General features: G+C 64.8%; 1 long non-coding RNA gene across 1 annotated transcript; it reads left to right on the forward strand.

Moving 5' to 3' along the window:
- The first annotated feature begins 5,182 nt into the window (after positions 1 to 5,182).
- LOC136046020 (uncharacterized) lies at positions 5,183 to 7,484 on the forward strand. The gene is made up of 3 exons (XR_010621958.1): positions 5,183 to 5,285; positions 6,411 to 6,473; positions 7,462 to 7,484. It is a non-coding gene; the product is annotated as an uncharacterized LOC136046020 (long non-coding RNA).
- The last annotated feature ends 2,011 nt before the right edge of the window (positions 7,485 to 9,495 follow it).

Here is a 9,495-nt window from a genome sequence, read left to right on the forward strand (position 1 = left end):
TAGAGACCCATAGGGACCCATAGGGACCCATAGGGACCCATAGAGACCCATAGGGACCCATAGAGACCCATAGAGACCCATAGGGACCCATAGAGACCCATAGAGACCCATAGGGACCCATAGAGACCCATAGAGACCCATAGGGACCCATAGGGACCCATAGGGACCCATAGAGACCCATAGGGACCCATAGAGACCCATAGAGACCCATAGAGACCCATAGGGACCCATAGAGACCCATAGAGACCCATAGGGACCCATAGAGAACCATTGGGACCCATAGAGACCCATAGAGACCCATAGGGACCCACAGAGACCCACAGAGACCCATAGAGACCCATAGAGACCCATAGAGACCCATAGAGACCCACAGAGACCCATAGAGACCCACAGAGACCCACAGAGACCCATAGAGACCCATAGGGACCCATAGAGACTCATAGGGACCCACAGAGACACACAGAGACCCATAGGGACCCATAGAGAACCATAGGGACCCATAGGGACCCATAGGGACCCATAGGGACCCATAGAGACCCATAGAGACCCATAGGGACCCATAGGGACCCATAGAGATCCATAGAGACCCATAGGGACCCATAGGGACCCATAGAGACCCACAGGGACCCATAGGGACCCATAGAGACCCATAGGGACCCATAGGGACCCATAGGGACCCATAGAGACCCATAGGGACCCATAGAGACCCACAGAGACCCACAGAGACCCATAGGAGACCCATAGAGACCCATAGAGACCCATAGGGACCCATAGAGACCCATTAGAGACACATAGGGACCCGTAGGGACCCATAGGGACCCACAGGGACCCATACGGACCCATAGCCATAGGACCCATAGGGACCCATAGAGACTCATAGAGACCCATAGGGACCCATAGGGACCCATAGGGACCCATAGAGACCCATAGGACCCATAGGGACCCATAGGGACCCATAGAGACCCACAGAGACCCATAGAGTCCCACAGAGACCACAGAGACCCAGGCCATAGGGACCCATAGAGACCCATAGAGACCATAGAGACCCATAGGGACCCATAGAGACCCCATAGAGACCCATAGGGACCCATAGGGACCCATAGGGACCCATAGAGACCCATAGGACCCATAGGGACCCATAGAGACCCATAGAGACCCACAGGGACCCATAGAGACCCACAGAGACCCACAGAGACCCATAGGGACCCCACAGAGAACCACAGAGACCCATAGGGACCCATAGAGACCCATAGAGACCCATAGGGACCCATAGGGACCCGTAGAGACCCATAGGGACCCATAGGGACCCATAGAGACCCATAGGGACCCATAGGGACCCATAGGGACCCATAGGGACCCATAGAGACCCATAGAGACCCATAGAGACCCACAGAGACCCATAGGGACCCATAGGGACCCATAGAGACCCATAGGGACCATAGAGACCCATAGAGACCCACAGGGACCCCATAGGGACCCACAGAGACCCATAGGGACCCACAGATACCCATAGAGACCCACAGGACCCATAGAGACCCATAGAGACCCATAGGGACCCATAGAGACCCATAGGGGACCCATAGAGACCCATAGGGACCCATAGAGACCCATAGAGACCCACAGGGACCCATAGGGACCCACAGAGACCCATAGGGACCCACAGAGACCCATAGGGACCCATAGAGACTCATAGGAACCCATAGAGACCAATAGAGACCCATAGAGACCCATAGGGACCCATAGAGACCCATAGAGACCCACAGAGACCCATAGAGACCCATAGGGACCCATAGAGACTCATAGGAACCCATAGAGACCCATAGAGACCCATAGGGACCCATAGGGACCCATAGAGACCCATAGAGACCCATAGAGACCCATAGGGACCCCACAGAGACCCACAGAGACCCATAGGGACCCACAGAGACCCATAGAGACCCATAGAGACCCATAGGACCCATAGGGACCCACAGAGACCCATAGGGACCCATAGAGTCCCATAGAGACCCATAGGGACCCATAGGGACCCTAGAGACCCATAGAGACCCATAGAGCTGAGGAGTTACGGTGCCTTTACTGAATGGAATGAAACGGAACCATTGAGAGAGGGATAAATCCGAAGCGGACGCCGGGAGCGAGCGCGTTAAGGGGGACGTGCAGGGGGAGCCACGCGTGCTGGACCCCCACGGCAGCCCACAGCAACGCGCCAGGCCGAGCGCCGCCTCTGTGGGGTGGCTATGGGGCGGCTGTGGGGCTGGGTTCCCTGTGGGGTGGCTGTAGGGCAGCTATGGGGTGGCTATGGGGCGGCTGTGGGGCTGGGTTCCCTGTGGGGCGGCTGTAGGGCGGCTATGGGGTGGCTATGGGGCGGCTGTGGGGCTGGGTTCACCTATGGGGTGGCTATGGGGCGGCTGTGGGGCTGGGTTTCCCTATGGGGTGGCTATGGGGCGGCTGTGGGGCTGGGTTCCCTATGGGGTGGCTGTAGGGCGGCTGTGGGGCTGGGTTCCCTGTGGGGCGGCTGTAGGGCGGCTATGGGGTGCTATGGGGCGGCTGTGGGGCTGGGTTCCCTGTGGGGTGGCTGTAGGGCAGCTATGGGGTGGCTATGGGGCGGCTGACACTGTGCTGCCCCATAGGACGCAGTGCTGCCCCATAGACACTGTGCTGCCCCATAGGACTCAGTGCTGCCCCATAGACACAGTGCTGCCCCATAGACACAGTGCTGCCCCATAGGACACAGTCCTGCCCCATAGACACTGTGCTGCCCCATAGGACTCAGTGCTGCCCCATAGGACACAGTGCTGCCCCATAGACACTGTGCTGCCCCATAGGGCACAGTGCTGCCCCATAGGTCTCAGTGCTGCTCCATAGGACGCAGTGCTGCCCCATAGACACTGTGCTGCCCCATAGACACTGTGCTGCCCCATAGGGCACAGTGCTGCCCCATAGACACAGTGCTGCCCCATAGGACTCAGTGCTGCCCCATAGGACTCAGTGCTGCCCCATAGGACCCAAGGCTGCCCCATAGAACACAGTGCTGCCCCATAGGACACAGTGCTGCCCCATAGGACTCAGTGCTGCCCCATAGACACTGTGCTGCCCCATAGGACACAGTGCTGCCCATAGGACTCAGTGCTGCCCCATAGGACTCAGTGCTGCCCCATAGACCCAAGGCTGCCCCATAGAACACAGTGCCTGCCCCATAGGACACAGTGCTGCCCCATAGGACTCAGTGCTGCCCCATAGACACTGTGCTGCCCCATAGGACACAGTGCTGCCCATAGACACTGTGCTGCCCATAGACACTGTGCTTGCCCCCATAGGACTCAGTGCTGCCCCATAGACACTGTGCTGCCCCATAGGACTCAGTGCTGCCCCATAGGACACAATTCTGCCCCCATAGACACGTGCTGCCCATAGGACGCAGCGCTGCCCCATAGGACACAGTGCTGCCCCATAGGGCACAGTGCTGCCCCATAGACACAGTGCTGCCCCATAGGACTCAGTGCTGCCCCATAGACACTGTGCTGCCCCATAGGACACAGTGCTGCCCATAGACACTGTGCTGCCCCATAGACACTGTGCTGCCCCATAGGACTCAGTGCTGCCCCATAGACACTGTGCTGCCCCATAGGACACAGTGCTGCCCCATAGGACTCAGTGCTGCCCCATAGGACACAATTCTGCCCCATAGACACTGTGCTGCCCCATAGGACGCAGCGCTGCCCCATAGGACACAGTGCTGCCCCCATAGGGCACAGTGCTGCCCCATAGACACAGTGCTGCCCCATAGGGACTCAGTGCTGCCCCATAGAACACAGTGCTGCCCCATAGGTCTCAGTGCTGCCCCATAGGACGCAGTGCTGCCCCATATGATGCAGTGCTGCCCCATAGACACTGTACTGCCCCATAGGGCTCAGTGCTGCCCATAGAACACAGTGCTGCCCATAGACACTGTACTGCCCCATAGGACGCAGTGCTGCCCCATAGGACTCAGTGCTGCCCCATAGGACACAGTGCTGCCCCATAGGACGCAGTGCTGCCCATAGACACAGTGCTGCCCCATAGGACTCAGTGCTGCCCCCATAGGACCCAAGGCTGCCCCATAGAACACAGTGCTGCCCCATAGACACTGTACTGCCCATAGGACACAGTGCTGCCCCATAGGACTCAGTGCTGCCCATAGGACACAGTGCTGCCCCATAGGACTCAGTGCTGCCCCATAGGACGCAGCGCTGCCCCATAGACACAGTGCTGCCCCATAGGACTCAGTGCTGCCCCATAGGACACAGTGCTGCCCCATAGGACGCAGCGCTGCCCCATAGACACAGTGCTGCCCCATAGGACTCAGTGCTGCCCCATAGACACTGTGCTGCCCCATAGGACTCAGCGCTGCCCCATAGACACAGTGCTGCCGCATAGGACCCAAGGCTGCCCCAGTGATCCCAATGGTGCCCCACAGAACCCCATGGTGCCCCATAGCGCCCCATGGGGCGGAGCCGATCCCTGGGGTCAGTGGGGGTCGCTCTTCGGGGCCGTGTGGGTCCCCCCCCTCCCCCCCCCGTTGTCACCGCGCGGCGCCCACTTCCGGTCCCCACCCCAATCCCGGTTCCTCATTCGCGGAACCGGGCGGCACCGGGGGGGGGGGGGGTTATGGGGTGGGGGGGGTGACACGTGACCCGGGGTTGGGGTGGGGGGGGGTGACACGTGACCCGGGGTGGGGTGGGGGGGGCACATCTGTCCCCAGCAGTGTCCACTGCAGCCATGGGGCAGGGACGAGCAGGTGCTGTGCTGTGGGGCGGGGGGGGGGCGGGGGGGGGAAGGGGGGAGGGGGCAGAAATGGGATGGGCCCCCCCCCCCCGCCCCCCCCGCTGACCCTATAGGTGTCCCCATAAGTTGGGGGGGGGCGGGGGGGGCACAGTGAGGATGGGACCCCCACTCCCCCGACCCTATAGGTGTCCCATAAGTTGAGGGGGGCGGGGGGGGCACAGTGAGGATGGGACCCCCCCCCCCCCTCGCTGACCCTATAGGTGTCCCTATAAGTTGGGGGGGGGGCACAGTGAGGATGGGACCCCCACTCCCCCGACCCTATAGTGGCCCCCATAGGTTTGGGGGGGGGAGGAGGAGGGGAGGGGGGGCACGGATGGGACCCCCCCCCCACGGACCCTCCTATCGTCCCCATAGGGTGGCGGTGTCAGGGGGGGTCCTGGGGGGCCCCCCCGGGAATGTGGGCGCTGTTGGGGGCGGCCGTGGTGGCGTGGGGAGCGCTGCTGGAACCATGGTGGGACGGCGTGAGTGGGGGGCGGTATGGGGGGGCGGTATGGGGGGGCGGTGTGGGGGGGCGGTGTGGGGGGCGGTATGGGGGGAGGGGCATGGGGGGGGGGGTATGGGGGGGGGGTATGGGGGGGGGGTATGGGGGGCGGCATGGGGGGGCGGTATGGGGGGGGGGTATGGGGGGGGCGGTATGGGGGGGGGGTATGGGGGGGGCGGTATGGGGGGCGGTATGGGGGGGACGGTATGGGGGGGGCGGTATGGAGGGGCCGTATGGGGGGGGGGTATGGGGGGCGGTATGGGGGGGGGTATGGGGGGGCGGTATGGGGGGGGGGTATGGGGGGGGCGGTATGGGGGGGGGGGCATGGGGGGGGGTACGGGGGGGCGCTATGGGGGGGGCGGTATGGGGGGGGCGGTATGGGGGGCGGTATGGGGGGGGCGGTATGGGGGGGGCGGTATGGGGGGGGGGTATGGGGGGGGGTATAGGGGCGGTATGGGGGGGCGGTATGGGGGGGCGGTATGGGGGGGGCGGTATGGGGGGGGCGGTATGGGGGGGGGTTGGGGGGGGGCGGTAAGGGGGCGGGGCGGGGGGCACGGGGGGGAGTGGGGTAGATGGGGGGAAGGGGGTGTGGGGGGAGATGGGGGCGGTATGGGGGGGGGGGGCGGTATGGGGGGGGTGGGGGTGGGGAGAGCGGGGGCGTATGGGGAGGGGGGCGGGGGGGCACGGGGGGGTGGGGGCGGACCGGGGGAGTTGGGAGGGGAGGGCGGGGGGGCACGGGGGGAGATGGGGGGGGAGATGGGGGAGGGGGAGGGCTCGGGGGCACAGAGGGGGGGACATGAGGGGGGGGGATATGGGGGGCGGAGAGGAGGGGGATATGGGGGCAGTGGGGCAGGGGGGGATGTGGCGGGAGGGGGGGGCACGGGGGGGGCACGGGGGAGGGACATGGGGGGGGTATATGGGTTGGGGGGGGGGAAGCAGTGGGATATGGGGTCATTGGGGGATGGGGGGGGAGATATGGGGCAGTGGGGATTCCGTGGGGTCACTGTGGGTGTCCGTGGGTCAATGGGGCAGTGGGGGGTGACCCCCCCCCCATATTCCCCCCCCCATATTTCCCCCCCCCCCATATTTCCCCCCCCCCCCACAGACGCGGCGCTGTCGGCGGAGATCCAACGGCTGAAGGACCGCGAACAGCGCCTGAACAGCAACGGTGGGGATGTGGGGGCCGGGGGATGTGGGGCCGGGGGGATGTGGGGCCGGGGGGATGTGGGGCTGGGGGGGTGTGGGGCTGGGGGGGATGTGGGGCTGGGGGGGATGTGGGGCTGGGGGGGTGTGGGGCCGGGGGATGTGGGGCCGGGGGGATGTGGGGCCGGGGGGGTGTGGGCTGGGGGGGATGTGGGGCTGGGGGGATGTGGGGCTGGGGGGGATGTGGGGCCGGGGGATGTGGGGCCGGGGGGATGTGGGGCTGGGGGGGTGTGGGGCTGGGGGGGATGTGGGGCTGGGGGGGGATGTGGGGCTGGGGGGGGATGTGGGGCCGGGGGATGTGGGGCCGGGGGGATGTGGGGCTGGGGGGGATGTGGGGCCGGGGGGATGTGGGGCCGGGAGGGATGTGGGGCCGGGGGGGATGTGGGGCTGGGGGGATGTGGGGCCGGGGGGATGTGGGCTGGGGGGGATGTGGGGCCGGGGGGATATATGGGTCTGGGGGGATGTGGGGCCGGGGGGATGTGGGGCTGGGGGGGGATGTGGGGCCGGGGGGGATATATGGGGCTGGAGGGGATATGGGGCTGGGGGGGGATATATGGGGCTGGGGGGGATATATGGGGCCGGGGGGTTTACGGGGCCGGGGGGCATATATGGGCCGGGAGGGATATGGGGCCGGGGGAATATATGGGGCTGGGGGGATATATGGGGCTGGGGGGGATATATGGGGCTGGAGGGGATATGGGGCTGTGGGGGAATATATGGGGCTGGGGGGATATATGGGGCCGGGGGGGATATATGGGGCCGGGGGGGATATAAGGGGCTGGGGGGATATATGGGGCTGGGGGATATATGGGGCCGGGGGGGATATATGGGGCCGGGGGGGGATATATGGGGCTGGGGGGGATATATGGGGCCGGGGGGGGATATATGGGCCGGGGGGGATATATGGGGCCGTCCACGGACTTGTGGGCACTTTGGGGTCGCGGTGCCCCCAGGATCGGCGCTGGCGTCGGCTCTGAGATGTTGGAGCGGAACGTGACCGAGCTGCGGCAGCGCAGTGCGTGCCCTAACGCGGCCCCATAGCGCCCCATAGCGACCCCATAGCGCCCCACAGCGCCCCATAGTGACCCCATAGCGCCCCATAGAGCCCCATAGTGACCCCATAGCGCCCCACAGCGCCCCATAGCAACCCCATAGCGCCCCACAGCGCCCCATAGTGACCCCATAGCGCCCTACAGCGCCCCATCGTGCCCCATCGTGCCCCACAGCGCCCCATAGTGACCCATAGTGCCCCATAACGCCCCATAGAGCCCCACAGTGCCCCATAGCGCCCCATAGTGCTCAATAGTGCCCCATAACACCCCATAGAGCCCCACAGTGCCCCCATAGCGCCCCATAGTACCCCATAGCACCCCATAGTGCCCCACAGTGCCCCATAGCGCCCCACAGCACCCGATAGCGCCCCCTAATGCCCCATAGTGCCCCATCGTGCCCCACAGCGCCCCATAGTGACCCATAGTGCCCCATAGAGTCCCATAGCGCCCCATAGTGCTCAATAGTGCCCCATAACGCCCCATAGAGCCCCACAGTGCTCCATAGTGCCCACAGCGCCCCATAGCGCCCCACAATGCCCCATAGCACCCCATAGCTACCCCATAGAGCCCCACAGCGCCTCATAGTGCTCCATAGCACCCCACAGTGCTCCATAGTGCCCCACAGAGCCCCATAGCGACCCATAGTGCCCCATAGTGCCCCCTAGGGCCCCATAGCGCCCCACAGCACCCGATTGCGCCCCCTAATGCCCCATAGTGCTCCATCGTGCTCCATAGTGCCCCACAGCGCCCCATAGTGCCCCATAGAGTCCCATAGCGCCCCATAGTGCTCATAGTGCCCCATAACGCCCCATAGAGCCCCACAGTGCTCCATAGTGCCCCACAGCGCCCCATAGTACCCCATAGCACCCCATAGTGCCTCACAGTGCCCCATAGCGCCCCACAGCACCCGATAGTGCCCCATCGTGCCCCACAGCGCCCCATAGTGACCCATAGTGCCCCATAGAGTCCCATAGCGCCCCATAGTGCTCAATAGTGCCCCATAACGCCCCATAGAGCCCCACAGTGCCCCACAACGCCCCACAGTGCCCACAGCGCCCCATAGTGCCCCACAATGCCCCATAGCTACCCCATAGAGCCCCACAGCGCCTCATAGTGCTCCATAGCACCCCACAGTGCTCCATAGTGCCCCACAGAGCCCCATAGCGACCCATAGTGCCCCATAGCGCCCCCTAGAGCCCCCTAGCGCCCCACAGCGCCCCCTGCCGGCAGGTGTGGGCACAGCGGCGCTGCTGGAGGAGCTCAGCGCCAACCACAGCTCCACGAAAATGAACTGTGAGCACCGGGGTCACGGGGTCACGGGGTCACGGGGTCAGAGGGAGGATAAGGGGTCACGGGTCACGGGGTCACGGGGTCAGAGGGAGGATAAGGGGTCACGGGGTCACGGGGTCAGAGGGAGGATAAGGGGTCACGGGGTCACGGGGTCAAGGGGTCAGAGGGAGGATAAGGGGTCACGGGGTCACGGGGTCACGGTGGTCAGAGGGAGGATAAGGGGTCACGGGGTCACGGGGTCATGGGGTCAGAAGGAGGATAAGGGGTCACGGGGTCACGGGGTCAGAGGGAGGATAAGGCTCACGGGGTCACGGGGTCATGGGGTCAGAGGGAGGATAAGGGCTCACGGGGTCACGGGGTCACGGGGTCAGAGGGAGGATAAGGGGTCACGGGGTCACGGGGTCACGGGGTCAGAGGGAGGATAAGGGGTCACGGGGTCACGGGGTCAGAGGGAGGATAAGGGGTCACGGGGTCACGGGGTCATGGGTCAGAGGGAGGATAAGGGGTCACGGGGTCAGAGGGAGGATAAGGGTCACGGGGTCACGGGGTCAGAGGGGAGGATAAGGGTCACGGGGTCACGGGGTCATGGGGTCAGAGGAGGATAAGGGCTCCGGGGTCACGGGGTCATGGGGTCAGAGGGAGGAT

Source organism: Cyrtonyx montezumae, unplaced genomic scaffold (genome assembly GCF_038088225.1).
Source record: "Cyrtonyx montezumae isolate F1298 unplaced genomic scaffold, pur_monq_1.0 scaffold_156, whole genome shotgun sequence".
NCBI classification, from domain to species: domain Eukaryota; kingdom Metazoa; phylum Chordata; class Aves; order Galliformes; family Odontophoridae; genus Cyrtonyx; species Cyrtonyx montezumae.